Here is a 25378-nt window from a genome sequence, read left to right as displayed (position 1 = left end):
AAAGCACATCCTACTATGATTAATTCATATGCTTATTACAAAAAGAATGAAACATCCTTCCTTTCTTCCTACAATTTATATTTAAAAGAAAGATGCATAGAAGCAACATGTTAACTAAATGAAAATGAAATTATTGACATAAAACACTCTTTTATCGGCTCTGCAATATCAAGTCTTTTACACCAATAACTTGCTGACCTCCCCTTGTTATTATCTTCTTCAATAGCATATATAGAGTTTACAAACATACAACATTCATGGGAATACAAAGTACTTCAACTTCCAGAATTCAAAAGGGGATGTGACAAGTGACTACAAAATTACAACAAAGAGGAACTAATATGACTTTATCCCTTCATCTAACCTTGCTCAATAAAATGAACTGAATAGACCTTTATCGAACTAATATAATCTAGTCTATAATACCATGACTGCTCAACCAAATATTGAAGATATTCAACAAGCACTTGCAAGCTTCTATCCATGAATAGAGAAAGAATTCATCATAACCTTGAAAATTGACACCTCCCCGTGGCCCTTAAACTCTAAGTTCTTTGCTGTACTCTTCCCATTTCTTAGTCCTCTATCATCTCTAACTTGATGCTTATTTGCATTAAACTCATCTTCCCTAATTCTAATGTAAATACCATGATGAGCCTCATAATAATATTTCACTAGCAGGTTCACATAGTCAGCCTTTAGAATGTCATTGCAACCATGCCGAAGTGAAGTTTTTGTGTGATAATCTGTGATAATCTTGACAAGCCAATCCCTTAACCTTGGGATATACAAACCATTTGGTACCATATTTACAGTATGAAGTAGATCTAGATTACCCACTATGTGCTCCGGTAACATTCCAACCATTTTTGAATTGCCAAGGCTTTGCTTAATCAAATCCTCCCATAGATCATTATCATGTTGCATTGTGACAAACTTTATAGCCTGTTCCATATCTTCCAATTTATTTATGATAAGTGTGAGAGCCTTCCTTGAATTTCCCATCCTCCCAAGAATAAATACTTTCTCTTTTATAAGACCTCTTCTGATACAAACCTCATAAGCCTTGTCAGGGGAGTAATATTGGCCACTACGGAGGAATGAGAGAAGCAATTTGGGCTCATATTCTGCAAAAAGCTCTACTTGAAGGCCATGGAATTCTTTCCCTAAATTAGGATCTATCTCAAAGAGTGCATGTAAATATTCATGTAGGTATGATCTGTGTGTCTTATTATTTCCAAATTCCAACAACTGTGAAACTACATCAGATGGTTGGATAAACTTCCGTTGCTAGACAAGTAACACTACAACTCTTTTCAAATCTAAATTCATTAGAGCTTCTGCCTTGCCTTGTAAAAAAAAATCATATAGATTGTCCTCCTTGATAAATTCAAATATTCCAGGCTTCCTTTGATCTGCATATATTGCAAAAGTCTTCTCATGTTGTTTATCAATGACATACAAATCAGCTAGAGCCTCTCTCAATGTGGGAGTTGTAGAGCTCATTTTAACTGTGGTTCAATAGAATAAATGACCATGGATGCGTTATATATAGATGATGACCAAGTTTGACTTATTGACAATAGTTGTTTATAGAATGTTGGATTTGTGGCTAGAGCTATGAGAGCTGCTTCATACACAATATCTCGTAGTTGAGGATTATTGGTGGGGATGTAAGGTACCAAAAGGGGTAACTGCCGATCACGTGCAAATTCAAACACCATATCTGCCATGCCATTGCAAATCCATGCAACAATTTTGGGTACGAAGTAGCTGCTTTAGCATATTGCCTTTCCAAGAAATGAAGATATTTTGAACCCACCTCATCAAGAAGTTCGATTCAGGCTTTTCCAGCTTCAATTGCAGCTAGTGCTTTTCCATGCTGTCAATGTTGAAGAAGCCAAGCTATATGGTCATCTGTATCCCTAGGCTTCATAATGATTACACCTTTAGGGAAAACTATATAGTATAGGGGTTCCTCCCCAGGAGCTCACTGCCCTCCTGCACCACTACTTCCTGAGAAAGAAGCATGTGCGAGAAGATAATCTTTGGCCTTGAAATGCTCAAATCCATTTATTGGAAGTTCATCTATTGCAAGATCTTCATTTTTCCAAGTCACTATATGTACCTCTAGTCTTTGGGCACATGCCTGTCATGATGATATAGTGTTCCCAACTTCATTTTCTCCATGTTCCCTATCATGTATATATGCTAGAATAACTAGAGCATCTCCATTATACTCATAGTGAACCCTATTAACTAATAAGTCACAATATAAATTCTAGTAGAGTTGTGGGGCCAAAACATACACAATTTCATTTGCTTCATCTCCAAAAGAAACTAAATACAATTCAATCTCTAATTGCCCCAAATTCTGCTCTTGAAGTTAATATCAAATCAGAAAATGCAATGCTATCACCTTCTTGATATTGAGATAAACATTATATCATCCCTAGGTGATCACTTTAGTTATTTTGGAAGACTCTTCTAAAGAATTAGAATTAAAGCATAAGTTAATATTGAAATGTTTCTCCAAATTCCAATTATCACTTGAAATACATAAATTTTTAAAAAATCTTCCACTTTGACAGCATGGGTGAAGGACAAAAAGTGGGGCAACACCAACAAAACTTATAGGCCCTTTGCAGACCAAGTTGGTGATTATGAGCTTGGAGAGCTTGATAACCAACTCTGACTAAATATTGGCTAGATTTAGAAGAGAGCCAAACAACTTTATCAAATTGTGCAAAAAGGAAAATAGTTATCTTATTCAAGGTTCTTTTGAATAAATATTTAGAGACATGATCAACAGGAAGGAGATCATGATCCTTCCAATAAACCTTACCTAAAATAATATCCACATGATCAATATAATGAACTAATTTACCGCCTTAGATTTCACAAACTAATTCATGAATTTTAAGGAATTGGTTTTCATGAGTTAATGGAACAAATCCATTCTAAGAATCTAGCCAGAACAACACATCCTCACCATTATGCAATTCCCATGTTATGTAGTTTTTAATTAGGCAACAAGAAGGCATCATGAACTCCCATATTTCATACCCTTTTTGGAGGATTGATAACTGTGAACACTCTAGTGTGGTCCATGGAATCTAAATACTTAACATTCATCATTTTACACAAGGGAAAATCTAGTTTACTGTATAGTTTCCACACCAATTTAGCACCAAATGCTAGATTTCTTTTTGCAATATCATGAAGGATCGATCCCTCACAATACTTATTAAGAGCCATCCTTGATAGAGAGATTAATGGAATCAATTTTTTACCATCCAAATTGTTGTTCCAAAGAAAGTTTCTAATAAACTTTTGAATCTATTTTATGATTGATTTAGGGGCCTTTAAAACAAAAAAGAAATAATTCAGGATGGATGCAAGTACTAATTTTATCAGAGTTAATCTCGCAACAAATGATAACCATCTAAATTTCTAGCTCGGGGTTCTTGAATTTAACCTTGAAATAATTCTAGAGCACTATTGCTTCTTATTAGATCCATAAAATAGCGGAATTCCTAAATATGAGTTGGGCAATTTAGCATTTGATGTAGGACCTTTTAGTAGTTTTTTAAAGCTTTAAATATTTTTTTAATTTTTTTTTTAGAAAGTTATTTTTTATTAATAACCTTGAAATATTACTTCTAATTTTGAATGTTAATTCGTAGTTCATCTTATCTTAGTTTTAAGAAGCTTCATGAATATTTTTAGCTTTTTTTGAGTTATTTTAAAAAAGTTACAAAAAATGGCAAAAAATAGCTTTATGAGAAAATGCCAAAAATGGTAATTTTGGATTTGTATTTAACATTGTAATTTCTCTCATTGTGGGAGGAGGAGGATTGTGAAGAATAATAAGGAAGAATTTGGAGTTCTAATATTTATTTTTGTGTTTTTTCTCTCTTATATTTTTGTTAATTACTTGAGCAATTTTGGCTGCAATATCTCGTATCAGAGCTTAGAAGGTATGGGAAAATAACATTTTTGTATTTGTGTGGTTATGAGTTTATGTTTATGCAAGTTGAGAAGAGGAACTAGTTTCCAAAAATTAAGGTAGAGAAGAGTAAAGATCTAGTTGTGTCAAAGGATGGACTCGTTTGAACAACTAGATTTATTGATGAAGTATTTGCATAAGAGGAAAGAAGAAAAGAAAGGAAAATAGAAAGAGAGGAAGAGGAAGGAGGAATATATGAGGTGATTAGAGTTGAAAGAAATGTTAAGAAAATTACAATAGAGTTTTCAACAATTAAGAAAGCTAATGGAATTAGAAATGCAAAAATGGTACCTACCAGTCAAGAAGAAGATCACATGGCCTATTCAAAAGATTATTCAGAAGAAGAAAAGGAAAGAAGAGACAAAAATTAAAGGAAGAGCTAAAAAATGAAATGGTGAGTATACTAATGACCTTTTTGACATGAAGAATTGAAGAATCCAAGATAAACATAGCCGCAAAAGAGTCATTTTGTCATTTTCAACCTTATGTTCAAAATGAACAAATAGAAATGGCTATTCATAATGAGATTTCTAATGAAGATATTTATGATTTTTTTGTTAATGAGGTATATGAGTGTTTCCAAAGGTATTATGTTAATTATGGTAATGATCAATATGTTGATATATTAAATGTTGAAGAAATAAATGATTATGGTATAAAGGTTTATATAGAAGAAATGAAATTTTGGTTTTTAAAGGTCGAGAATATGTTGAGTAGAATATGAGTTATGAAAAATAAGAGGAAGAGGGATCTAGTGATAGTTGCAAAGCTTAATGATAAAATGCCAAAAAATTGGAAGACTAGGAAGAATGAACAAACTTGCATTCCTCTAAGTCAATAAAATCAATGTTTGATACAATGGAAGGAAAAGTTTCAGAAACGAAACTATAAACAATCAAAAATAACTTGTAGGAGTTACATTATTTCAACCAGAGGAGAATGATGCAAGAGATTTTAGTGGCTTTCTTATATAGAAGATTTTAGTAATTTTTAAAAGCTTTTAATGTTATTCTTAGTTTTTTAAAAGTTGATTTTTATTAATAACCTCGAAATATTACTTTCAATTTAAAATGTTAGTTGGCAGTTCATCTTATCTTAGTTTTAGGAAGCTTCATGAATTTTTTAAATTTTTTTTGAGTTGTTTTAAAAAATTACCAAAAATGACAAAGAAAAGAGTTTTATGAAAAAACTACCAAAAATGGTAATTTTGGTTTTGTATTTCCTCTCATTGTATGGGAAGAGAATTTGGAAGGATAATAAAGAAGGATTTTGTGTTCTAATATTTATTTTTGTGTTATTTCTCTCTTATGTTTCTATTAGTTATTTGAGGAATTTTGGCTTAATATAGCAAAAATTACCTCAAAAAAAAGGTATTAGAGCTCAGAAGGTCTGAGAAAATAATATTGATGCACAAGCATCCTATGTGTAAGACAAATCTTGCATCAGCCAAAAATATTTTTATTTTCAGCCTTTTCTATTTTAATAAGGACAAGTACATAGGGTGTTACTATTTCTCAAAACGTTCTTTTTTAAGTAAGTTAGTCATACGAGTTCAGAATATTCTCATTTTCTATATGAAGGTTTATTTTAGAATCATAAGCCTCCCATAAAAATCTCATTACTGCAACTTAGGTATCATAGAAGTTATTGTGGATTTTTGGTGGAAACTTTTGGAGAAAAATCTTTGAACCCAATTTTGAAGGCCTTAGAGGCCCTAGATGAGGTCCCAAAACTTGAAAGAAGGATGCCTGCATGGTGTTAAGCCTATAGATCAGGAGTTTACGTTTCTAAAAAGTGGTTATAGTAAGCCAATTGGAGCAATAGTTTGAGAGTTACGGCCTTCCAAAGTTGGGCTACCCAAAATCTCTAAAATAAATGTCAAAGATGTGTTTGGTCAGTTCTATATGTATTGTTAGGGTTTGCCAACCCTAGGTATTAAGTTTGAATTTCTACAACCTTCCTGGGTGACATAAAATTGCCCATTTCAAAAAGATCCAAACATTGTCTAGAACAACTTAGGGTGATAGTTCACAACATTGTCTTGTATATTACTATAATGAAGGTGTCCATGTGGGTTAGCATATTGTACTTGTGAATTCTATAGTTCTATATTTATGACAATAATAAGAAGCTCCTATTTTGTTCTCCCAATTGTAATTGTTTCTTTGTTTTTGTTATGGGTTTATGGTATCAAGGAAGCACCCTTCATCAAGTGGTATCAAATCTATAGATAGATAGCTGACTATGAGGTATTTCACACTAGGACTATGGTTTGTGCTAAGCATGTAGACAGATCTTTGATTGTGAGGCAGTTTGCACTAGGGTTTTAGTGAAAGTGAAAAAATGCCTCTACGAAGAGAGAGTGGCAGAAGAGTTGTAGGTGTTACACCTAAGGGTTTTAGAGTCCTCCAAAGACAAATGCAAGCATTCAAAGAACAAATGCATAGATGAATAAATCTTGATGTAAGAGATGAAAGTGAGGATGTGGACAAAGAAGAAGAAAATACTAAAGTAGAGGCAGTTCTAAACCTAGAGGAAAAGAGGCTTTTTAGGGCCATCTCCAAGATTGGAAAAAGACATAAGTTTGAGGTTCCCACATTTTTGGGAAATCTTAACTTGGATGAGCTAATCAATTAGATTAATGAATTGGATGAATACTTTGAGTATGATGATATTGAGGATCCTAATAGGGTCAAGTTTGTGAAGGCAATAGTGAAGGGACATGCAAAGATTTGGTGGCATGATATTTAGTTGGAGTGAAATAGAAGGCGAAAGGAAAAAATCACTAGATGGGATCAGATGATAGCTAAACTAAAGTGATAATTCATTCCCATGGATTATGAGTTTGATTTGTTGAAGAAAATGCAAGGGTTGAAGTAAGTGGGAAAATTTGTTCAAGAATATATCAAAGAGTTCTACCGAGTTCTCATTAGAACTGGCCATGCAAAAGCTGATGAGAAAGTGACCCATTATCTTAATGGGTTAAGGCCAAGTATTCAAGATGAGATGAATCTAGTTCAAATGAATAGTACTGAGGAGGCAAACTATTTTACCCTAAGAGTTGAAGAGAAGCTGAGCAAGAAGTTTGACAGCAAGAATAGTGGAAGAGGTTGTGATGGAAGATCTAGCATATGATCTTATGGAGGCCATAATGATGATTAGAAGAACAATTATGGGGCTAAAATTAGTAGTCAGAACTAGAGGGGAAATAATTCCAATCATCTACATGATAAAAAAAATTGAGATTAGAGAGGAAGAGGTAGAGGGAAAGGATCTAGAAGAGGAGGCTTCTATGGGAATTGTTTCGCTATGGAGAAGAAGGGCATAGAGCATTTGAATGTTTCTAGTGTTGAGGAAGGACATATCAAAGAATAAAAGACCATATCAAAGTTGTCATGTTGATGAAGATTCCAGATCATCACATTGTGAAGATGCCAAAAGAGGAGAAGTCCTAGTTAATAGATGAGTCCTGCTACATAGTGAGAATGAACCTGATCAAAGGAGCTTGTTTCACACAAGGTGAAGATATGAAGATAAGTGTTGTGATGTTATCATTGATGGGGGAAGCACTAAAAATTTGGTATAAGAAAATATGGTCACAAAGATGAAGTTGAAGACATAGAAAATCCTGCATCCATACCGTATTTCTTGGGTGCAAGATGAACACAAGGTCATGATCAATAAGAAGTGCTTAGTAAAGTTCAAGATTGGGAGCTACCAAGATGAAGTACTATGTGATATCATACCTATGGACATATGTCATATGTTTCTAAGTAGGCCATGGTAGTTTGATAGGCATGCTATACGTGATGGGCAAGCAAATACCTACACTCTAACCAAGGATGGAGTGAAGCATAAGTTACAACTATTGAAGGATAAAGAAGAAAAGGTATGTAGTGCTACCAAATATGTTTTGTTGATGAAAAAGAGTTTCTCAAAGGTATGAAGTGTGAGCATACATGTTTTTCTATAATTTCAAAAGACAGTAAAAAATAAGTAGAGGAGGTACCTGTAGAAGTTGCAAATATGTTGGGAGGGTTTTTCTAATATTGTATTAGATAATGTAATTGATGGATTACCCCCAATGAGGAAGATTAGTAACCAGATGGATTTGGTTCTAGGAGCTAGTTTTCCAAACAAGGAAGTACACATAATGACACCAACAAAATGTGAAGAATTGAACAGACATGTTCATGAGTTATTGCAAAAGGGGTTGATTTGAGAGAGTCAGAGTCCATTTTTTGTACTAGCCATACTAGCACCAAAGAAGAATTGAGAATGGAGGATGTGCATAGATTCACATACTATCAACAAGATCACAATCAAGTATAGATTTCCATTGCCAAGGATGGATGATATTATGGACTGTTTGAGTGAAGTTGAGTATTTTACAAAGATAGATATGAAGAGTGGGTACCATCATATTTGCAGTAGAGAAGGTGAGGAGTCAAAGACTTTTTTCAAGACAAGGGAAAGACTGTATGAGTGGTTAGTCATGCCTTTTGGGCTAACCAATGCACCAAACACTTTCATGCAACTCATGAATGAGGTACTTACTATTGAAGGAGTTTCTGGGTAAGTTTGTCATTGTTTACCTAGATGATATTTTGATCTTTAGTAAGACATTGGAGGAGAATTTGATTCATATTCACAAGGTGTTTGATAAGTTAAGGAAAGAAAAGTTGCTGATAAACCTGAAGAAGTGCAATTTTGTAAAGAAGGAGTTGGTGTACCTAGGATTTGTAGTCTTAGTAGAAGGTTTGGAAATGGACCCAAAGAAAGTACAGGTTGTTCTTGAATGGCCTACTCCAAAGAGTGTGATAGATGTAAGATCTTTTCATGGACTAGCTAGTTTTTACAAAAAGTTCATAAGAGGTTTTAGCAGTATTTGTGGACTGTTGACTGAAACAATGAGAAAGGATAGGAAAGAATTTAAGTGGATTGTAGGAGCAAATAAGAGTTTTAATCTATTGAAATAAAAAGATACTAAATAGTATATTTTATCACTTCTTGATTTTAACAAGGTGTTTCAAGTAGACTATGTTGCTAATGCTATTGCAATAGGAGCTATTTTGAGTCAAGAAGGTAGACCTGTTGCTTATTTTAATGAGAAGTTGAATGATGCAAAAATAAAATATTTTGTTTATGATTAGGAATTTTATGCTATAGTTCAAGAATTGAAGTGGAGACACTATCTTCTTCCTAAGGAGTTTGTTTTGTATACTAATAATCAAGATTTGCAATATTTAAATAGTCAAGGGAAATTGAACTGAACACATTTGAAGTGGATTGAATTTTTGTAGAGTTATACATTTGTTTTGAAATAGAGGAATGGGAAGTCTAACATAGTTGCAAATTCTCTTAGAAGAAGACAAATTTTGTTGAAAGAAATGCAGATAGAGGTGGTTGGGTTCAAGGAACTTAGTACTTTGTATCTAGATGATCCTAATTTTGGTGAAGCATGGAAGGCTTGTACAAAACCTGTTACACTTGATAGGATAAAGTGGTTGGATTTCATGATCCAGGATAGTATGTTATTTAAAGGAAGAAAATTATGCATTCCTAGAAGCTCAATGAGAGAAAATCTCATCAAGGAGAAGCATAGTGGAGGATTGGGTAGACATTTTAGCAAAGATAAGACCATTTTTTTGGTTGCTGAGAATTATTACTAGCCATAGTTGCAACAAGATGTGAAGAAGTTTCTATAGAGTTGTAGAGTATATTAGATGGCAAAAGGAGTGAAGCAAATAAAGGGTTGTATCAACCATTACTAGTACCAAAAAGGTCAATGGAAGGATGTCAGCATGGATTTTGTTCTTGGATTACTGAGGACACAATGTGGGCATGATTCTATTTTTGTGGTGGTTGATAGGTTTTCAAAGATGACACATTTTGTTCCTTGCAAGAAGACTAGTGATGTTCATGTGGCAAAGTTGTTTTTCAGAGAAGTGGTGAGATTACACAGTTTGCCAAAGAGTATAGTTTCAAATCAAGATACCAATTTTGTTGGGTATTTTTGGCATACATTGTTGAAGAAATTGAAGATAGGGTTGAAGTTTAATACATCACATCATCCATAGACTAATGGATAGAAAAAAGTTGTAAATCGTAGTTTGGGAAATTTCTTGAGATGTTTGGTTGGAGACAAACCAAAAGGATGGGATTTGATTTTACCATAGGCAGAATTTGTATATAATAATTTTGTCAACAAGAGTACTGATAAATCACCATTCCAGATTGTATATGGGAGTAGTCCCAGAAATGCTTCTGAATTGAGGTAGTTGGATACATGAGAGATAAGTAGTGCTGAAGAAAAATAATTTGTTGAACATTTAAAGAACATCCATGAGGAGGTGAGGAAGTATATCATAAAGATGAATGCATAGTACATGGCTAAGGAAAATGTGAAAAGGAGGTACAAGGAATTTCAGATTGGAGATGAAGTTATGGTTCATTTGAGAAAGGTGCATTATCCAATGGGTACATATACTAAGCTAAAGATGAAGAAGTTTGGATCATGTAAGATAGTGAAAATGCATGATTTTGGAAATGCTTATGAAGTGTAGTTTTTTGTTGAATTGAATATTTTACTAGTATTTAATATTTCAGATTTGATAAAGTATTATGAAGGAGGTGATGGAGATGAAGTTGCAGAAGCATAGTGGAGTATTCTAGTAGCTAGTTCAACTACAAAGGAGATTAAAGAGATATTGGACAGTTGTGTTGGCAAAAGTAGAAGAAACAAAACTTATAAGGAATACTTGGTCAAATGGAAAGGGAGGCTATTAGAGGATTCATCATGGCTAGCAAGGGAAGAGGTTAACCATGTTGGTTTTCCTCTAAACACCTAAGACATGATGGAGTCACTTCTCAAATTATCTCTGGTGTCTGATATAGGAGTATCTTGAGTGTAAGAGAAATCTTGCATCACCCAAAATATTTTTTATTTTTAGCCTTTTATATTTTATTAAGGACTAGTAGATAGGGGGGATACTATTTTTGGGAACTTGCTATTTTTAGTAAGTTTGTCATATGAGCTTAGAATGTTCTCATTTTTCACATGAAGGTTCATTTTAGAATTATAAGCCTACCATAAAAAATCTCATTTCTCCATCTTACATATTAGAGAAGTTATTGCAAATTTTCGATGAAATTTTTTGGAGAAAAATATTTGAACTCAATTTTGAAGGTCTTAGAGGCCTTGGATGAGGTCCAAAATCTCGATAGAAGGGCACTTGTGTAGTTCTAATGCCTACAAATTAGGAGCTGGCATTTCTGAAAAGTGGTTATAATAGCCAATCAGAGCCACTATTCGAGATTTATGGCCTTCCAAAGTTGGGATACCCAAAATCTCTAAAATAAATGTCAAAGATGTATTTGGCCTACTCTATATGTATTGTTAGGGTCTATTAGCCCTAAGTATTAAGTTTACATGTCTAGAACCTTCTCGAGTGACATAAAATTGCCTATTTAAGAAAGACCTAAACATTGTCTAGAACAACTTTGGGTGATAATTCACAACATTGTCTTGCAGATTATTGTAATGAAGGTGCCCATGTGGGTTAGCATATTGTACTTGTGAATTCTATAATTCTACATTTGTGACGATAATAAGAAGCCCCTATTTTTTTCTCGTAATTATTGTTATTTCTTTGTTTCTATTATGGGTTTATGGTATTAAGGGGAGCACCCTTCATCAAATATTTTTATATTTGTGTGGTTATAAGTTTATGTTTATGCAGGTTGAGAAGAGTAACTAGTTTCCAAAACTCAAGGTAAAAAAGAGAAAAGATCTAGTTGTTGCAAAGGATGGACTCGTTTGAAGAGTTGGATTTATTGATGAAGCATTTCCAGAAGAGGAAAGAAGAAAATAAAAGAAAAGAAAAAGAGAGGAAGAGGAAGAAGGAGGAGATGATATGATTAGAGTTGAAAGAAATTTTAAGAGAATTACAACAAAGTTTTCAACAATTAAGAAAGCTAATATAATTAGAAATATGAAAATGGTACCTACCTATCAAGAAGAAGATCACTTGGCCTAATCAGAAGAAGAAAAGGAAAGAAAATACACAAAAGGTAAAGGAAGATCCAAAAAATGAAATGGTGAGTATACCAATGATTATTTTGACATCAAGAATTGAAGAAGCCAAGATAAACATAGCTATGCAAGAGTCTTTTTGTCATTTTCAGCCTTATGTTTAGAATGAGCAAACATAAATGGTTTTTTATAATGAGATTTCTAATGAAGACATTTCAGATTTTTTTAATGAGGCATATGAATGTTCCCAAAGGTATTATGTTAATTGTGACAATGGTGGATATGCTAATATATTATATGTTAAATACATAAATGATTATGGTACAGAGGTTTATACAGAAGAAATAGAATTTTGGATTTTAAAGTCTGAGAAAATATTGAGTAGAAGATGGATCAATAAAAATAAGAGGAAGAGGTATCCAGTGACAGATGCAAAGATGAATGGTAAAATGTCAAAAAATTGGAAGACTAGGAAGAAGGAATATACTTGCATCCCTCTGAGTCAATAAAACCATTGTTTGACACAATGGAAGGAAAAGTTCCAAAAAATAAACTATATACATTCAAAAAACAACTTGTAGGAGCTGCGTTCTTTCAACCAAAGGAGATTGATGTAGGAGCTTTTAGTGGCTTTCTGATGCATGATCTTTTAGTACTTTATTTTAAAGCTTTTAATACTTTTCTTAGTTTTTAGAAACTTGATTTTTATTAATAACCTCAAAATATTACTTCCAATTTTGAATGTTAGTTGGTAGTTCACCTTATCTCAGTTTTAGGAAGTTTCACGAAAAAAATCATATTTTTTTGAGTTATTTTTAAAAATTATCAAAAATGGCAAAAAAATGTTTTATGAAAAAACTGCCAAAAATGGTAATTTTTGATTTGCCTTTAAATTTGTATTTCCTCTCATTGTAGGGAAAAGAGAATTGAGAAGATGAATAAAGAATAATTTGGAGTTCTAATATTTATTTTTGTGTTCTTTCTCTCTTATGTTTCTATTAATTATTACATGCGTCATTGGACTTAATATATTTTAATATTACCTCCTTGACTTTGGGGTTTCTATTGAAGAAGAAGACTGAGGATTTTTGGGGATTGACTTGTTAATTCAAGGTAGATTCATAAAGAATAAGAACCTTTTTGACTTGGTGAATCTCCTCAATGAAATCTTTACAAAAAAGAAGAGTGTCCTCAACAAAGATGGAGTGTGTAGCTGCAATACTCGAGTTTAGTAATGTGTGATGTCCCCATTTTCCAATACCTTAATAAATATTATAAGAAAATATCAATAAGTAATATCAATAACAAAAATAAATATTAAACTATAACATTAAATATAATTATAATTATAATTAATTATAGACAATTAATATAAGCTATTCTATATAAGTCCCCTAATACATATGATAATAAATAAATGAATAAATAATACTCAAATATACTAATAACTTTTATATACATAATATGGTAAATAATATAGCACTACATGCTATAATAATAATAAAAATGAATAAAATATAACTAATAATATCAACCTAATGATATGAGCCAACTAAATATAATAGTATTTATTGTTGTTAATGAGTTTATAGTAATATACTTATTTAAAAATAATCTTACCATATTAATATATAATGAAGGGGTGGTTACGAATAAGAATGTTTTTTAGGATGTGACGTATTGGAAAATATAAATGAAGAGTTACTCTCATGAGGGACCATAAAAAAATTAGCAAATATTTTTATTTATGAGAATGAGCAAACCTGGATCATTATAGTGGTATTAGAGCTAAGATCCTGCTACCTTGTAAGTTTGAACAAATTTTAACACAAAGAAAAGAAGATTGAACAAAGAAACATCAATACTATATAATTGAAACACAAAAATAAACAACATTATTATTTGATAGACTAATTGAACAATAGAATAATTAATACATGATAGAGGAGACATCTGATGAGAACAACTCATTTTATTGGAGATTTAGGTATTGGTCCCAAGCATTACAAGTATTCTAGAATCTCTAGTTACAATGCAGACTAGGGGAATTTATTCAACCATCTTACTCTTGAAAGAAAAAGGACTTTGAATAAGAACATCAACCAAGTAGATTTTTGGGTGGAATTGAGCAACAATGATCCAAGATACATAGAGTAGATTAATAAGACACAGTCAGTGGCATACAAGATAGAGAAATATTATAAGAGACATTGGATTATTTTATATCATTAAATCAACGAGTTATATATGGAACATTGATATCTAAATTATTTGTAAAAATAACTACTTGATATTGTCAATTTTTGTTGAATTAAAAGCTATATGAATCTCAAAGATTGAAGATTGTAAGAGAAAATTGTATCAATTTTTCTTATCTAAACCATTCGTATTGGGAGAAATAGGAAATAACAATCAGTTACATAATATATATAGTCATGAATAAGAGAGAATAGCAAAGCAAGAAAAAATATAAGAACATGCATGCACAGACACACACATTAAATTCACCAGTTAGTAGTAAGAGCCATGGAATAATTATAGACATTTGATAGAGAATCAAAAGTTATGTTATAGCTTCCCAGTATATGCGATACAAGGGGATCATCATAACAATCAGAAAACATGAAGTTCCTTCGCCCCTCAACATATCATCCAATCATTATTATATAGATTCAAATATCTGATATAACATCACATGGTGATTCTATATTGACATCACTTTAAAATGATGGTACATTAAAGAAAAATTGTTTCACAATTCATGTTGAGTTATTGGAGAAGAGTTGAACATTGAAGACCTACAAATTAATATTGCAAATAAAGTGGATAGCAATACAGAGAAGAAGAGTTGACATATAGTATTGGGAAACATGGTGATCAGACTAATTAAGGAGACCATCCACAATCATATAGTCTATCCGATATATAATTCATAATATCTTTGAGCTTTTCTAATATTTTTAGTTGAAAAGAACAAAAAATAAATAAGAGAACTCAATAATGAGTAAACTACATGGTTGTCAAAGAACCTTGATCTAAATCAAGATTGGTATCAAGACAATAAATGATTATATAAAGAGAGACATACAAGTATCAAGGAGAATTAATGAGGAATGAAAATAAAAGTTTAGAAACTGGCATCATACATATACTAGAATACACCAAGGTATTGAAAAATCATTCATCTATTAAGTTGAGAAATTTGGTGGGGATATCATTGTTGGATCCCTACTAGAACTATGATCAAAACTCTTGATGGCATCCATAGTATATGGTTGATTGAATGATTTGAAGCACAATACATGAAAATTTTTAGTCCTCCTTATACCTATTCAACCCAGTCACTATGAGAAATATATCAAAATTTAATTTAATACTCACAACCCTAAACCTAAAATTTTACTTGGCACTTAAAAGTTGCTTGGCACATGAAGGTGTCGAGTGCTAGTTTTACTCAACACTTGATGGTCCTGAGTGGTAGGTTGCTCAGCACTTGATGGTGCCGAGTGAAAAGCAACAGGTGCTGAGTTAGCTCGGCACTCAAAGAAATAATACTCGACAAATGAAGAGCAACTCGGTAGATGAAGAATCAACTCGATAAATGAAGAACTCAGTAGACACTAGATACTGAGTGAGCTTAGTAATGTGGATGCCAAGTGAACTCGATAGCCACAAAAAAAAAAAAAAAAGGTGGAGCTCGGTAGATGAAGATACCGAGTGAACTTGATGGACACTGCAGAGAAAGACTTTAACAAGACTTGACCGAGTGGAAATATATAACATGAACAACTTTCACCATTAAAACAAGAGAGCCAGTATTTGAAGCTTCCAAATAAAACTTTTCAAATGCAATGAATAAAGAAAGAGAAATGGATTCAAATATGCCTGCTTGCTTTCTATTCAACTTGGATTTAAAACATTACAAAATCTGGGAGCATTTGCTTCAACCAAAAAACCCTAAGATAACCCTAAACTTCAAGCAACTTCAATACTTAGAAACTTTAATCTTGCAGCTTTAATGGCTGCATACAATAACGCCTAGAGCAATCACTGCTTCAAAAGGATGAATGAAACAATAAAGTATGAACTTACAAGATGGCACAGAAAGCACGTGCAACTGGAGTCATGGAATAAGCTTCCTTTGTCTTTGCAATAATAAGATCTGCTGATCACTTCCTTTCCACTTTTTCTCTGCAACTTCTTTGCTCTGCTAAACTCTCTTTTTTTGTCTTTCTCTCTATCAAATGGAATGTGAGACATTCCTTTTTGTCTCCTACCACAAAAAATTTCCCCCTCTTTTCCAAATTTGAAAAACTCACCTACTTGTAATAAATTTTCTGGCTGTTCTACAATCCGTTAGGGGTGGTAGGTGGGCATTTGGCTCCAGGGAGAAATGACCAAATGTAATTAATATTCCAACACTCCCCCTTTATCTCGAGCCAAAAAAATAAGGATCATGGCTGATCTAGATCAACTACACCAAGACAATCTCTTAGGTGTACAAAACTTCCAATGCCTAATGGCTTAGTAAAGATGTCTGCTAGCTACTGCTCAGACTTGCAAAAATCCATCTTGATATCCCCATTCTCCACCAACTCTCTGATGAAGTGATATCTGATCTCTATATGTTTGCTTCTCCCATGGAAGACTGGATCCTTAGACAATGCAATTGATGAGATGTTGTCACAATAAATTGTGGTTCCAACCTCTTGCCTTTCATTCAAATCTGTCAAGATCCTCCTTAGCCAAATTGCTTGACATGTTGTTGCATTTGCTGCTATGTATTCAGCCTCTACTGTAGATTGAGCAACAATAGGTTGCTTCTTGGATGACTATGAAATTGCACCCGATCCCATATGAAACATGTATCTAGAAGTGCTCTTCCTATCATCTAAACTTCCAACCCAATTACTATTAGTGTAACCAACCAACTTGAAATCATCAATTGTAGTATATAAAATCTCAAATCCCCTGGTACCTTTCACATACCTTAGGATCCTCTTTTCCACTTGCCAATGGGAATCCTTTGGTGTTTCCATAAGTCTAAAAATCAGACTTATTGCATGCATTAGGTCTGGCTGAGTTGCAGTCAAATACATTAGACTTCCAACCATACTCTTGTATAATGTTGGATCCACTCTTTTGCTGATGTCTTCCTTGCTCAACTTCAAACCTACTATTGTTGGTGTGGGGGCTACCTTACTGTTTTGCATTTTAAATCTCTCCAAGATCTGCCCTGCATATTTTTCTTGAGAGATGAAAATGCCATTATGCATTTGTTTTACTTCTATGCCTAGAAAGTATTTCAAGAGACCTAGGTATGTCATTTCAAATTCACTTTTCATGGCCTCTTTAAATTCACCAATTAGATCCTTATCATTACCAGTAAAAATCAAGTCATCTACATACAAGACAACAATCAATACATTACCATCTGCTGCCTTGATGTAAAGAGTGGGCTCACCATTGCTTTTGCTAAAGCCATTGCTCATCAAATATGAGTCAATCATACTATACCATGCCCTTGGAGCTTGGTTGAGCCCATAAAGAGCTCTCTTCAATCTATATACTTTGTTCTCTTCACTTGAAACTTCATAACTAGGTGGCTGCTCCACATATACTTCTTCTTTCAATACACCATTTAGGAAGGAGGATTTCACATCCATTTGAAATACCTTCCACTTGTGTTGGGCTGCAATTGCTATGATAGCACACACGATTTCCATTCTTGCAACTGGGGCATATATTTCATCATAATCTCTTCCATACTGCTATTTGTAGCCCTTGACTACCAGCCTTGCCTTATGCCTATCAATCTTGCCTTCAACATTGCATTTGGTCTCATAGACCCATTTCACTCCAATCACTTGCTTCTTGGAAGGCAATTTAGTTAGCTCCCATGTCTCATTCCTTTCTATAGCATCTATCTCCTCATCCATGGCCTTACACCATTTCTTCTCCTTAATAGCTTCTTCAAAATATATTGGATCACTATGAGAAAATAATGCAAAATTAAAACTCTCATCATAATCTTCATACCTTTCATCTTGGTATATCTCCCTAAGACTCTTGGTCTTTCTTGGTAATAGGGAGGAGAGTGTGGGATCAGAATCTTCACTGCTGCTGCTTAGCACTGACACTCGGTCATGCCTAGAGGAGCTCGGCAATGACTGAACCTGCTTGCCTTTTCTTCTATTTTCTCCTTCTTCTTGCTATTCATTAGCATCTTTGTCACTCATAATTGGCACTTTACTTGAAGTGCTTGGTGACTCATCAATTTGTCCATACCAAGACTAATTTTTAAGAAATTCCACATCTCTTGAAAGCATCATCTTGTTGTTCAATGGGTCATACAATCTGTATGCCTTTGATTCTGGGTTGTACCTTGTGAAAATGCATTTCACACCTTTGTCATCAAATTTTTGCCTTTTCTCTTTAGGCACATGAGCATATGCAACACATCCAAACACCCTTAGGTGTTCAACTGTCCATCTTCCTTGTGACCATGCTTCCATTGGAATTCTATCACGGATTGCTTTTGTAGGACACCTATTAATTAGGTAAATTGCTATTGCCACAACCTCTCCCCAAAATTCAGTTGGGAGACCATTCTCTTTCATCATGCTCCTTTCCATTTCAACAATGGTCATGTTCTTTCTTTCAGCCACTCCATTCTACTGTGGTGTATAGCTGGCTGTGAGCTCTTTCTTTATGCCATGTTTCTTGCAAAAATTTACAAAAGAATTGGAGGTATACTCCCCTCCTCTATCTGATCCGAGGACCTTGATATAGTCTCCACATTCTCTTTCAGCCTGGGCTTTAAATTCTACAAATTTATTAAATGCTTTAGATTTATTCTTTAAGAAATACACCCATGTCCTACGACTAAAATCATCAGTGAATGCCATGAAATAAGTACTCCTCCCAATGGAAGTAACTTGCATAGGACTGACTAGGTCGGTATGCACTAACTCTAATAGATATCTAGCCCTCCTAGAATTTCCAAAATTAAAGGGAAGCCTATGTTGCTTACCCAAAATAAAAGCCTCACACTTGTCACAAGAATTTTCTACACGTGGCAAACCATCTACCATTCTTTTATTTGATAACAAATTTAAACCAGCATAGCCACGATGACCATACCTGAGATGCCATAGCCATGGGGGGTCTTCAGTCACACTCCTTAGAGCTGATTGTGTGGGAGCTGCAGCACCAACTTGAGATGAGAAACATGTCTCAATTCTCAAGGGAAACATTCTGTTCTTTGTCATTTGAACTGCTGCAAGTAAGTTCTTGCTCCCACCCATTTCATGGATGAGACATCTATCATTTTCCATCAGAACTTTGTATTCATTTTGAATGAGCTGACCAATGCTCATCAAATTGTGCTTCATACCAGGGGCAAAATACACATTTTGTATTTCCTTCTTCTCACCTTTCTTGGTGCGGACCATAATAGATCCTCTGCCCACAACTGGTAGGGTTCCATTGTTACCCATTTTAATCTCCAATTTGAAACTCTTGTCAATGAATGAAAACAAGGTTTCATTGCCACTCATGTGGTTGCTACATCCACTGTCGAGGTACCGAACCTCAGGGCTTCCTTCTTCACCAACATTACACATGATGAAGGTAGTGTTTTCACTTCCCATATTCATGTCAGCCACATTTGCTTGTCCTAACTAATCTTTCTTCTTTTTCCAGAATTCATTTGCATAATGCCCATATTTATGATAGTAGTAGCATTCTACATTACTCTTATTTGAGTTTTAGTTTTTTTTACCTGCTCTTGAAGTATTTTGTGAGCTACTTGCTCCATCTGCTCTTCCTAAGCTTTCTGCTGCAGCATTTTTTTGTCCTCCATTACCTCGGCCTCTACCTCTAGAGTTTTTGCCTGAGCCATTTCTTCCTCTCCCCCTTCCTCTTGGATTTTTCTGAGCTTTGAATGCTTGTTCTTGGGAAGATGAAGAAGTAGATCTATTGATCCAATGCTCATGGGTTTGAAGTGTACCTATTAACTCATCCATTGTCAAAATAGTGAGGTCTTTTGCCTCTTCTATGGTCATGACCAAATTGTAATACTTATGAGGTAAACTCCTCAATATCTTCTCCACTATCCTCTACTCTTGATAGTCTTCTCCATTTGATTTCAGTTGATTGATCACATTGGAGGTCCTTGAACTGAAATTTGTAATTGATTCATTTTCCTTCATCTGAAGGTTCTCAAACTCCCTCCTTATATTATGTAGCTTTATAGTGTGGACTTTATCAGTCCCCTTGAAGTTTGTCTCAAGGATATTCCATGCTTTCTTTGCATAATTTGCTACTGCAATCTTTGGGAATACTGTCTCTGTCATTGCTGCTTCAATAAGACTTAATGCCTTAGCATCCTTCCTCCTTGACTCTTTCAAATGAGTCTTTTGTGCATTTGTGAGAGTAGCATACTGAGTTGGATCAGTCACATCGTTGAATCCATTAACCACAAACTCCCACAAATAATTTGCAACCATAATGGTTTTCATCTTCTTTGCCCATGTAGTATAATTTTGCCCATTAAAGGATGGTGGCTGCTGCCATATCTTTCCTGCATCTCCTGCCATGTTAAATATCCCAAGAAAAAAAAATGCCCTAACTCACTATGGATGTGGGGCCTCAAAGCTCTGATACCATGTGAGAAATATATCAAAATTTAATTTAATACTCACAACCCTAAACCTAAAATTTTGCTCGGCACTTAAAAGCTGCTCGACACATGAAGGTGCCGAGTGCTAGTTTTACTCGGCACTTGATGGTGCTGAGTGGTAGGTTGCTTGGCACTTGATGGTGCTGAGTGATAGGCAATAGGTGTCGAGTTAGCTCGGCACTCAAAGAAATAATACTCGATAAATGAAGAGCAACTCGGTAGATGAAGAATCAACTCAGTAAATGAAGAACTCAGTAGACACTAGATATCGAGTGAGCTCAGTAATGTGGATGCCGAGTTAACTCGGTAGCCACAAAAAGAAGAAGAAGGTGGATCTCGGTAGATGAAGATACCGAATGAACTCAGTGGACACTGCAGAGAAAGACTTTAACAAGACTTGATTGAGTGGAAATATATAATGTGAACAACTTTCACCATTAAAACCAGAGAGCCAGTATTTGAAGCTTCCAAATAAAAATTTTCAAATGCAATGAATAAAGAAAGAGTAATGGATTCAAATATGCCTGCTTTCTTTCTATTCAACTTGGATTTAAAGCATTACAAAATTTGGGAGCATTTGCTTCAACCAGAAAACCCTAAGATAACCCTAAACTTCAAGCAACTTCAATACTTAGAAACTTTAATCTTGTAGCTTTAATGGCTACATACAATAATACCTGGAGCAATCACTGCTTCAATAGGACAAATGAAACAATAAACTATGAACTTACAGGATGACATAGAAAGCACGTGAAATTGGAGTCATGGAATAAGCTTCCTTTGTCTCTGCAATAATTAGATCTACTGATCACTCCCTTTCCACCTTTTCTCTGCAACTTCTCTACTCTGTTGAACTCTCTTTTTTTGTCTCTCTCTCTCTCTATCGAATGGAATGTGAGACATTCCTTTTTTTTTCCTACCACAAAAAATTTCCCCCTCTTTTCCAAATTTGAAAAACTCACCTACCTGTAATAAATTTTCTAGCTGTTCTACAATCCGTTAGGGGTGGTAGGTGGGCATTTGGCTCCAAGGAGAAATGACCAAATGTAATTAATATTCCAATAATCACACCATGCACGCTCACACCTACGAATGAAAGGAAGATGTAGGGTATGATGACAAGCTATGTACCACATGGACAATGAAAAATAGTTTATAATAGAGCTAGATTTAATATAAGGCTTGTGGAGAGGATATATGAAGGGCATAAGATAATATTAAATAAGTAAAGGACATGACTATCCTCCATCCAAACTATATAGTTGACCAATTTTCAAAAAATAAAAAATATAAAGCATTTTTCTAAAAATTTCAGCTTTTGATCTTCATGACTTATATAGTTCTAGTTGAAAACAAAAATTTAAAAAAAAAAATAATCAGTACATTTTTATGAATCTAGAAAAAAAAGTAGTTTGAATTTGTTTTTTCTTTAGTACATTTTGGATGGAAATTAGCTTGTCCCTTAAAGAAGTGTGGACATGAGTTGTTCCAAGCTATATCACCCAAATACTAACACGGAGGAATAACATGGGTGTAATTGGGGACACAAGTGAATGTAGTCTAGAGAAATAAGTAGTAGAGATTGATTAAAAGGTACCCTAGCCAGATGGGGATAAAGTGTACACTCATATTACATCCTAAGGTGAACCCCAGTCCCATCACCTTAGTATTAAGAGAAGAGTCTAATTAGGCAAGTCACATGCCAAAGATAATAATAATGACAAAGACTGATGACAAGGTTGACAAGGGTATGAACCTACCAAATAAAAGGATAGAAGGTAAGTGGTGTTACTAAATGAAATACTATATTTACCATATTTGTTGTGATTATGTTTTATTATAAATAGAAATATTTTACTATTAGTAAGTGCAATATACTTTCTAATTACAATGAGTATTGAATATTCATGTTTAGAGTATATGTTATCTAGGGAATATGGTAATTCTTAAGCTACTTTATTTATTAAGAATATGACCATTTATTATTATTATTATCATTATTATAAATGACTATTGGAAGTCTAATATAATCAATTCAATTAATAGTTTGTGGACAAGTCTATATGAATATCATATTAGTTACATAATGGATAGGGAGTGTGAACTGAGGGAGAAGCAAATCAGTCACACTAGGGCAAGAGAATCCCAATATGGATAAAGATCCTAGGGAGTCCCAAGATGAGAGTTTCCAAACTTGAGTAGCAATAAATCTACCATCCACTATGGCATCATGCACCCTATTTTAGTACTAGCTAAAGAAAAGTTGTTAAAATATGTATCTTCAAGAAATTTTGATTTTGAGATAGGGGAAAGGAGCACGATATTCATGATCAAAGTGGTAAAACATTTCCTTACTTTTTCTTATTAAAAATTGTAAATAGGAATCTAACAAAGTTTTAACATGTATATTATGTGCCTACATCATTTCTTCATGCATTAATATGTTTTCTTCATGTCTTCTTTGTGTCTTCTTGCATTCTTGTGTCTACCTCGTGTTTGCATTATGTCTTCATGCATTAATGTGTCTACTTTGTGTCTTCATTCATATGTTCTTACATAAGACCATCATATACTAACATGTATACTTTTGCAATTGTCTAATGCAAGAAACCAAAGAATTTGAGCTATGAATTAATGAGGATCATATTTCTTGCTTGAGGACAAGCAAAATCGAGAGGGGCAGACTTGTCATGTCCCCATTTTAGCAATACCTTAATAAATATTATAAGAAATTATTAATAAGTAATATCAATAACAAAACTAAATATTAATGATAGATAATTAATATAAACTATTCTATATAAGCTCCTTAATACATATGATAATAAATAAATGAATAAATGAAGTACTTATATACTAATAATTTTTATATACATAATATGATTAATAATATAGCATTACATGCTATAAAAAGAGTTGCATTGCTACAACTGAAGTCTTGCCTAATGGAATAAAATAAAAGACTATCTTGAATGTAAGAGTTGGGTGTTTTTTTTTTAAAGGCAAAATTACACGAACCACTATAATATTATATTAAGAAAGTTGATTCAAAGGCCCAATTGAGAAATAATCAGGAAGAAAACCTATAATTGTTGCTCAATACAAAAAAAATGATTCATCAAATATTACTTGCTAAGTATAGTTCATAGGTGCAAAAAAGTAGTCGGTTTACATTATGGAGTATATACTACCTCCGAACATATAACTAAGCAGAGAGCCAAAATACAAAAAACTATATTTCAAACTTTCATTCTTCCATCACGACACAATTCTGAGTGACCTACATTATGTGAATATCTTCACCCACATATGATAACCAACCAATAGTATTGGTGACTAGAATGTGTGAGTCCCACCCCAAACCTATAGCCAAATCCCTACCTAAAGCTCTCTATGGTGACACAACCGAGTCCCAACCACTACACTGTTCATAAATGTTGGTTGATATTAGCCTTTGGAAATCTTCTATTGCATGGTTAACATAAGTTAACTTATCAAAAATTTCATTGATATGAGTGTGATAACAATGTTTCACAATAGGAAGAACTTAACTTGGGTCAAGTTTCATGAGATCTTATAACAAGGAATTCATAAATGCATGTCCTCAAGAGTATTGCTAGACATAATGTTTTGAAATTATTATTATACATTCTAGATATAGCTAGGTGTTACCTCACTAACTCCCTTAAAATATAACTAAAGGAATGGAAATATCAATGATAAGATACATAAGTATTCACCAAGGTTATAGGATAAATACTAACTGAAAATGGCTCAAAGAATTGCCAGCAATATTTTTTCTCAAGATAAAGGAAAGCAACCTTGTTATTTATGTCTAGATGCAACATTTATGCTAAGTAGATCCAAACTTGGTGAGTTGGACTACTATATAATACCACAAGACTAAAAATTAAATCACAATGTTTGATTTTACATAAGTGCTAATTTTATGAGATATATGCAAGATGATATTAAACATAGCCAAGACAAAAGAACTTGACATACAAACTCAATATTGAACACCAACATAAAATCTAGACCATGTTGATTGTGAGATTTTTTAGTAGAGCTTTGGAAATAAATATGACTAGCACAAATCTAGCATACCATGGATCTAATTTGTGCCAACTATCAAGTACCATTCATAATAAGCAATTTGTCAATCTCTATATTTTTTCACTAAAGTAATGAGTACATGCTATATAGTAGTTAAAACAATAAGAAGGAAAAAAATGACCCCAAAATCACACTATGTTTAAAAAAGAAACACACCAAGAGAAAAAAAATTATAAAAAACACAAGAAAGCATTCTCCATGTTCAAAAAGACTACCATAAAAATATAGGGCTTAAATACCATCACACAGAACATCCAAAGTTGGACCTTAGAAAATAGGAGTACCATTGGTTGAAAAATCATGAATAACAACTCCTCCAAGAAAACATCCATGGGAGCCTTGAAAATACAAGCAAACAACTAGTTCTACAAGCATACAATAAGGCTCACATGCGTGAGTAGTTTCCTTTACTTTGGATGGAATAATAATTGATACATGACTCCAAGCAAACATGTGACAACTCTATGGTTCGAGGATGCACCTAACACTCTTGTGATAAGCTTGGTATAACTACCATGATACAATTTCCTCGTGA

At 33.6% G+C, this 25378-nt stretch overlaps 1 pseudogene; it reads right to left on the bottom strand.

Moving 5' to 3' along the window:
• Nucleotides 1-477: 477 nt before the first annotated feature.
• Nucleotides 478-25378, bottom strand: part of LOC149550147 (vacuolar protein sorting-associated protein 41 homolog pseudogene) — a 55248-nt pseudogene continuing 30347 nt past the window's right edge.

The sequence above is a fragment of the Cupressus sempervirens genome, chromosome 7, assembly GCF_028749045.1.
Source record: "Cupressus sempervirens isolate cs-2001-9-10 chromosome 7, ASM2874904v1, whole genome shotgun sequence".
NCBI classification, from domain to species: domain Eukaryota; kingdom Viridiplantae; phylum Streptophyta; class Pinopsida; order Cupressales; family Cupressaceae; genus Cupressus; species Cupressus sempervirens.
The sequence above is the reverse complement of the archived record's forward strand: the minus strand, read 5'-3'. Positions and strand labels throughout refer to the sequence as shown.